This window comes from Quercus robur, chromosome 3, assembly GCF_932294415.1.
Source record: "Quercus robur chromosome 3, dhQueRobu3.1, whole genome shotgun sequence".
Lineage (NCBI taxonomy): Eukaryota > Viridiplantae > Streptophyta > Magnoliopsida > Fagales > Fagaceae > Quercus > Quercus robur.
In genome coordinates, this window is record NC_065536.1 from 43,744,396 (window position 1) to 43,753,479 (window position 9,084).

General features: G+C 31.3%; 1 non-coding gene across 1 annotated transcript; it reads left to right on the forward strand.

Moving 5' to 3' along the window:
* Window positions 1-8,699: 8,699 nt before the first annotated feature.
* On the forward strand, window positions 8,700-8,851 carry LOC126720144 (U4 spliceosomal RNA). The gene has a single exon (XR_007653299.1). It is a non-coding gene; the product is annotated as a U4 spliceosomal RNA (small nuclear RNA).
* The last annotated feature ends 233 nt before the right edge of the window (window positions 8,852-9,084 follow it).

Sequence of the window (9,084 nt, forward strand, 5' to 3'; positions counted from 1 at the left end):
ATGCAACATGTACCACATTATTATGTTCAAATACTCCCCATATTTCAAGGCTAAGAGTTCACAATTGCTTTTTCGAACAAAACAAAACAGAGAGAGCAAGAAAGAGAACTAGGAAATTAATTTCTGGGTTTTTTTTTCTTAATTAAGGTTTTTTTTAATTAAGAAATAAATAATAAAATAAAAATTATATATTAAATTATGGCCGAAATGATGTCGTTTTGGGCATGTTAACAAAAAATATAGTTGGTGAGTTAGCAAAAGATTGAATTGAGAAAGTTTAAAACTTAGAGAACTGAAATAATAAAATGCAAATTTACAAGATTGAAATGAAAAGTTGTGAAACTTAAAGGGTGAGTTTTGCATTTTCGCCAACATTTTATGTGCACCACAACTCTACAACACACATGAATATTTTAAGAAATGGAAAATCTAGGTACAATTCTCTAGATTTTTCATCTTAAATACTTTAATTAAATTCAATTATACACAAAAAGTGTTATCTTCCACTAAGGACAACTAAATCCAACTAATTATCTTGTCTAAATTGCTGATTAGCTAATACAAATATGCAATCATGCATATGGCCAAAAATTTAGATTATGCAACTGTTTAGTACTACGTTTAGGGAAACTCTACCTAAAATTTTGTCTTCCAAGAAAATTATCCTAACATTGTTTAACTTTTTATGGAGTTATATTTGTCTTAAATTTTACTATTTTAGACATACATCTTACATCATTGTTAAAGAGTCTTACTTTAAACTTTTAGTTCGAAGAAGTAGCTCTTGAATATCAAATTTTAAAAAAATAATAATAATAAAAAAAAAAATCAAACATTACATTAATATTTCACGCTTACATTTTAATGAATTTAATTATGTGATGCACACACGGTTTCTATTATCATCAACATAATTAAATATGTTAGCCTTTAACAGAGAATACCACAAGTAAGTTTGATGCCTCATAAACTTGTTATCCAGTGGGTTAATTTTTAAAATTTTAGGTTTAAGAACCAAAGAGACTTTCACAACAAAGCTCAAGGCAATATTTGTAAAAATAAGTATTACATGCTAGTTGCTCTCAAAATAATGATATCCATTAAATGAGCCAAGGGTCTGTTTTTGTTATCGAATAATTTTAAGTTATCCTAAATGCATACTAAGAACATATTCTACTAGTCTAAAAATACTCATTAGAAATTTGTTCAAAATTGTAAAATATGAGCTTTGCCTTTAAAAGAGCATTAACTACTGAATTTATATTTATAAACATCTCTTCAATTGCAATTCTTGATTTGATAAAAAAAAAAAAAAAAAAAAAAAATCAATCTTACATATACAGTTTTTATTCTTTCATTCTTACTATTTCTTTTATTAATTAATTTCAATTATATAATTAAAAAATTCTCTTAATTTACATATAAATTTTTATTAATCCATGCATCGGGCATTATTCTACAAATAGTTGGTGCCTTGGGACGTTAAAATATTTTAAAGGTGCTTGTTTTCAAGCAATAGGAGTGGCCTCTCTCAATATGGAATCTTTCGGTTTTCTCTCAATATAATAAGTCTTGAGTTTTTGTTTTTTTTTTTTGTTTTTTTTTTAAATAAAACTCAAGCTTTTCAAATCATTTCACTTTTTGTGAGGGAAAGTATCATTTTATATATTATGACAAAAATATTTCGAAAGATATAAATCAAGGTACAATAAACATTTTTTATACTTCTTTTTTAAAAATATGTTTTTTTTTTTCAAATTTAAAGAAAATTAAAAATTGTATCAATGCTAAAAAACACTATTGAATAATTGTATCATCTAGTCCATCAGACTGAGATTTCGAAACAAAAATGTTCACATAATGGACCTGGGTTTCATGTAGGATATTGTTAAACAAATGAGAATTTAGAAGCATTGCAAATAAGGGAAATAACATTCAGCTTGCAACATGTACCATATTATTATGTTTAGATACCCCCCATTCCTAAAACATTCAAAGAATTTGTGTTATCATGAATTGTACTACAAGCGTCATCAGTGTTTACCTACCAAGGGAGATGTTGACAGAATAAAGAAGACAGACTAGGTACAATTACTGCACTTGGTGAAGCTGGTCAATTGAAGTTAAAACTGGCAGTAGAAGTTGTCACACAACAATAGAACTCTCAGACCAGTACATGACTAGAAGGGAAGCCCATAGATAAAGTCATCGAAAATGGTCAGTGGTCCCAAAAGGTGTGGGTGAGATATTTAACAATACTCAGTTATAGTGAAATCAAGTTTACTATAACTCGGCCCTGAGGACAGAGAGTATTATTTACTTCATCTAAATGTAGTTGGGCGGCAATTATGCATACTCAACTCTCGAACAGGCGAGTTGTTTACGTAACTCGATATTAGTATAGTCGAGTATTATAATCGACCATATAGAAGTCGAGTATTATAATCGACCATATAGAAGTCGATATTAAGCCACAGCTTCCTCTCATTCTGGTGGGGGGTATGAGCAGAAGAAAACATACTAACAGTGGAGAAGAGAAGCCTCCTTTGCTTCTAGAGGTAACATACCCACATGTTTTATAGTTGTAATTAAACAATTTACCACTGTACCTTTCATGTTTATGCAACTATTTGTCAGATCTTGGAACAAGCAATGACAAGGTTGTTGTAGTCCATCGGCACCTGTTGGTAAAGCGACATGGTACATGTTTATCTAATAGCTCGGATTCGAAACTTGGTAAGTTCTAACACCAGCACAGCTCATGCGGTTTTAACATACAATGATGTTGTATGTTCCTCTTTTAGGGTGGCAAATACTATGTTGTTTTCATTGGTCATGCTCTTGGCATATACGACAATTGGGCAGAAAGCAAGTAGACAAGTTCATAAATTCGCAAACACTGAACACAGGTCATACAAAGATCGACGGGAAGCAGAATCTGCATACATGGAGTTCATGCAACGTAATGGTAGGAATGTGCAGTATGGTGCTCCCCCATCGTGGACATCTCCTACCATGTCATCAAGCTCAAGAGGGACGTCTCAAAGCGAAGGAACCAGCTATTGCGATGGAGACGTTAGGAATAGATTGTTGAGGTATCAGTTAGACGTTGCCATTGAGGAGCGTGACCACGCAAGGAGGATTGCAACCTTGAGTACTAACATGCTCAGTGAAGTGGTAGCCCATGTTATGGGGGATGATGAAGTTCATGATTCAACACAACAAGGAAAAGCAAAATGAAGGCAAAACTATGGCTCCTGCTTGTGGTATTTATGAATCAAGTATTATTACCATATGTGCTTGTGGGAGATATTGCCTCAAGTTTGCACTAGAGATTGGCTGTAGAAGTTGTTGAATAGCCTTTTGGTTTCCTTTTAGAAGTTTAGTTTGGAAGCTGTCTTGGCCTGCAATTGCTTGTACTATTGTTAACATTGGCTAGGTTGTTTTGGTAATTGTGCTTGGCTTTGGATAGCCTATAAGTACTTTCTCTATATCTTTGTGCTTAGCTCAATAAAATACACTTGTTCTGAAGAAGTTGTGAATATAACGGGCAATCTGAAAAGTCATAACGCTTATGTAATATACCCCTGCCTGTTATGATTTTGCAGCATGAAATGAAGCCATCTTGAAACAGAAAATCTAGAAATGAACACCACCTAGCAACGAAACAAAAAAGGCATTTGCCAAACCTTTTCATTACATAATATGCAGTTATGCACATATGGGTCTTAACATATAGAAATGTACATTTCCATTGCATTTAAAGATATTTGCCATTTTACATATATCATAGTGCCTTAGTAGGAGCTGTTCAAACATTTGTGTATAGAACCTAATGTATAATAGCTGTCATTTGTCTACTAGCTGTCATTTGTATGTGCAATATATTGTCTACTAGTTGTGCAAAAAATTATCCAAAATATCCAAAATAGCTTCGCAAGTAAGACATGCTCTGCAAAAATATAATTCAAAAAGTCTCCAATATGGTGGTCTTCAAGGATGGAAAACTATCATCAGCAGATACAGAAACCTACAAATATGCCACCAAATATAAATACATGTATGAGAAAAAAAAAAAAAAAAAAAAAAAAAAAAAAAACATAGGAAACATACAGCAGGGTAGGAATGAGATGAAAATGTAGGAAGCTAAACTTAGCTGCAGTTTATAGCATGTATAATAATAGGAACAATGAAAACTACTATTTAACTTTTAGATATATATAAATATTGATTGATTGATTGGAGAGGAGATGCCATTTGGTAGCTTATGCCCTTAAGCACATTATACTTCAACTGTGGAATTAAGTGAAAAATGTTGACTTTAACCATAACTTCCCAGCATTATCTTTGCTATACTTGTCACGAAACTCATAAAATTACGTTTTCAATTCTCATCTTAAAAGTTAAAAAAAAGAAAAAAAGAAAGATGTAATATTAACAAAATAATGTGTTAAAGTTATTACCAATTTTACCAAAAAAAAAAAAAAAAATACAAATTGACAAGGTAATGAGTGTAATTGGTGTTACATTAACAATATAATAAATAAACTATTTTAACTACTTTTTTTATAATATTGTGCTTAAAAATTGACACGTTAATTTGTAATATTATTAGTATTCCTCTCAACAAAATGTTACACGTTAAAAATGTTACATTATTTTTTAGAGATGATATGATATGGCGTCCACTCCTAATAATAGGTCTTTATCATTAGATCAAGATACTAATCAGTTTTTGGTGTAGAGAATTGAACCTCAAATCTCTTTTACAACCATCAAAGACTTTACCAGTTGAACTAATTGAAACCCATGATAGAATTTACATTATATACACTAGCCTCTGAGCATGCACTCACATGCGTGCTCAAAGGCTCTTCTATTTTTTTGGTAAGGGTTAATTTAGAGCATTTATTATAATTTGTGATTACTACATTTTCCAATCATAAAATAAAAAATAAAAAATAAATAAAAAAAATAAAAACTAGGGTGTGATGAGTATCATGTGTGGGGAAATAATTTTTCATCACACCCCTAGATTTTTTTGTGATTGGAAAATGTAGTAATCTCAAATTATAATAAATGTTCTAAATTAACCCTTATCCAAAAAATAGAAGAGCCTCTGAGCACGCGAGTGAGTGCATGCTCAGAGGCTAGGGTTTTTTTTTTTTATTTTTTTTATTTTTTTTTATTTTTTTTTAACTTATTGTCATCATTTTCCATTCATCTCAATTTGAGGTTTATGCATTTGTCCAATAATATGGTTTTTTTTTTTTTTTGGTTGATTTAAGGTAAATATTTGGGCAATTGACTTAGACGTAGTAAAATTAGAGTGATTAACTTAATTTCTATCTTTTTTCTTAATATTTAAAAGTAATATTACTCTCTTATGTTTTGATTTTATATTGTTATAATATTCTAAAGAAGTTGTGAATTTTTGTGACACATATTGATTTCAAATCCTAATCTTTATCTGTGTAGTTGAAAAAAATCATCTTCTCTACGTGCAAATAATAGATCAACAACCATAGCTAAACTGTAGGTGCAACCAAATATATATATATATATATATATATATACCTTGAATTTCATAGCAAAATCAAATAATCAATCAAACTTCCAAATTCCAAATGGAGTAATAGTAACTCTAAGAACTAAACCGAATGCTCATAGTAGTACAAATTTAAATTGAAAAATGAACATAAATTTAAAAAACTAAGAACTATCTACTATGACTATAGCTCATCATTGATTCCCTTCCATCTCTCTCACCGCTATTAATGCTAACAATTATGTCGTTGATGATCAGCTACAACACTGCCCGGGCTCAACATCTTTGGATACAATGTTGGCTTCATTTTAAAAATGGGTCACTCACCTGAGAAATAATAAGAAAAATTTTAGACGTTTGCAAACCAAATATTTTTTACAACCACGTATTTAACCACAAAAGCAATGGACACAACTCACCACATTCCCCAAATTATGAAATGCAGAAATATAAAAGGAAAAAAAATGAAGAACAATCAAATATGAAGAAGAAAGAGAATAGGAGGAAGAGAGAACACCACTTAAAATAATTAGGGAATGCCTTTATCATCTATAATATACAATATCAACTAATTAGTCAATAATTTCAAACCGATAACCACAAAAACAAAAAAAAAAAGAGATAAAAATATATATCATTTCCATACTTTGAAAAAGAATTCACACCAAAGTGAAACAATTAGAGAAAATATTTATAATAAAAAGAAGAATCAGTACCGCAAAATTAAAAGCAAATAAATATTAAAGAGACTAAAAATAAATAAATAAATAAGAAGAGGTTGTTCGGTGGGAGGATATTACCAATGACGGACATGTCAAGTAGATGAGTGGATTCAGAATGGCTCTAGATCTAGACTCTAGAGTGGCAATAGAAAAGAAGAATGACGAAAATCTGCTTTCTCTCCCCACTAGCCAAATCTCTTTTTGGCAGCCTCTTCTTCTCTCCACCTAAAAAAAAAGAAATATATATATATATATATATATATATATAGGATAAAAAAGAGATGAGAAGAAAGTGCATTTGTTTATAAAAAAAAAAATTTGTTAGAGAAGAAAGTGCAGTTACATTGCGATATAGCTGCATAATAACTGATCAATAGTGGCTAGCGGAGAAAGTGTGAACTGTGAAGAAACTGAAAATGAACCGATGAAAAATGTATTTTACAATGAATTTGGTTTACAATTTGTGTAAAAAAAAAAAAAAAAAAAAAAAAAAAAAAAAAAAAAAAAAAAAAGAGTGTAGTAATTGTATAAGTGAAAAACGTGGTTGGCAAATTAAAAGCAATTTTTTTAGAGTGATACATAGTAAATCTAATCGGTTAAAAAGAGGGGGGAAATGATTTTGTTAATTTAAAAAGTTGAAAACGCTCAATCAAAATAAAAAGTGGAAAGTTATCCAAAAAAATAAAGGTGGAAAACTAATGTGAGAGAGAAATGGAGAAGTGGGAGAAAAAACTGTTTTTTCCTTTCTTTTTTTTATTTTTTATTTTTTATTTTTTAATTTAGATAAAAATTAGGAGTTTTGAAATTACTAATTTTATATGTCTAACCCTATAATTTAAGCCTTAGAAATAGATAAATTTAAAGGTATTTTGAGCATAAAAATTGAGGAATCTAAAACAGGGAAAACCCCTTAAATAATAGTATAAATTACACCTGTCTTGCTTTTTATTTATTTGAAATAATTTTAAGATGAATTTTTAAGACCATTGCATTATATTTAATAGGCCTTGGCCACTCTCCCTCCTTCAAATTACTTAACACAGAGAAAAAATCTTTGTGTCTTCTCATTTTAAAACCAATCAAAAGAAATCATTACGTTAGGTCTATGAGCGAAAGCAAGTAGTTCAAATGATAGTTTTGTTTTGTATTGTTTTGTACCTGCCCTTTTGGTGTAGGCCCAGAGTGTTTGTTATCCTAGATTATTTGCGCCTGACTTTTATTTATGAATTCCAGTATTCACCCAAAAATAAATAATCAAAATCAAAAGGACTAATGCCTAAGGCTAAGGATTGATTGGATAGATAATTAGGAAGAACTGCAGCTTTCTCAAAGGACAGTGAAGGTCAGGAAGTGATTGGAATTTGATACATCAAATTCATGTAGCCCACCAAGTTGTGAAGTGTGATGGAAAATACTTCCAAATCTCCGGGGACCCCTTTGCATCAGTGTGAAAACCTGTTCCATCATTATTAAATAAATAAGCACAAGGGGACCCCTCCGGTAGCAGAGACTGCTAGGACATGGTATGCTTTTAGGAAAATCAAATGAGGTTTGTATCAACTTTGCTTCCAAGTGAAAACAGCTAGAATTCTCGCTTGCTTAGAAGGAAATGCATCATCAATCACGTCAATGAAGAGTTAAAACGGGCAAAGATAAGACCCCTGACCCATGAGAAAACAACATCAAACACAAACCAATGTACAATCCTCTTATCTAATTCTAATCCAATCAGTAAAGAAAAAGACATTTGATCTTCAACCTGTTCCATATTAGAATCCTATTATCTAATTCTAATCATCTTTTGGTTTGCGGTTTACAGTCAAAAAACATAGTTCCTTCAAGGAGAGTGAAGCATAGTCCTCCCTCAAATGATTGGTTGCAAACTTGCAATCATAGTCCAATAGGTAATTCTACGCTTTTGTAAAAAAGAGTGGCAATCAGTAATCAGTAATTGAGGTATTTCCATAATTTATATATGAGTTAAGGAACATGGTGTTGTTATTGTTGTTGTTTAAAGGAACGTGTGTCTCTAGTTTTGAGTGGTAACTACTAACTATACATGTCTATGTTGTTATGGCTACTATTAAGACCAGTTGGGTTGATGTATTAGTACACTTGTGGTTTTAATTGCTATCTATGATTATGAAAATTTTATTTCTTTGAAATTTATTTATTTATTTTTATTTTTTTTGGTTTCTCCATCTGAAGGCAATTAGAACAGAACTTCTATACTGATTCATTGGTAAAAACTAACAAGTTGGTGGAGAAACACGTTTTATGCATTAAACTGCAATGAATGAATAAGGAGAAACCAAACATGCATGATGATATAATAAGAAGGGAACTGCAGTAGTCCCACATGGCTTGTGTATGAGACACCGAGCTGTGGAGCTAAATATAAAAGTAGAGCAAAAGGCCAAGAGAAAAGCATATTTGCGCTTGGGGCAATGACACAGCTAGTGAGGTTCTAACCGAGGCACCGTCTATTGCTGGTTGAAAACTATTTCCAAACCCCCTCTTAGGCCTGGGTTTGGCCCTGGCCTTTGAGAATTTCTGCAAGGGCTCCCTCCGGGGTAAAGCCCTGCAACTTGTTGTAACAGAAGTAATTAGGCTGCCAGTTAGTTAAGCTGCAGCCAATCACATTGTGGGCAGTAGCTGTCTGTTAATGCAGCAGCCAATGAGATTAGTTTGTAACTAACTAGTTAGTTAGCTCTGAAGGAATTAATCAGAAATAAGCGACATTCGAGCCAATCAAACTACTTATTGCAATATAAGTAATTTGCTGCATGACTTGTTATGCAGATTTTGATTGAA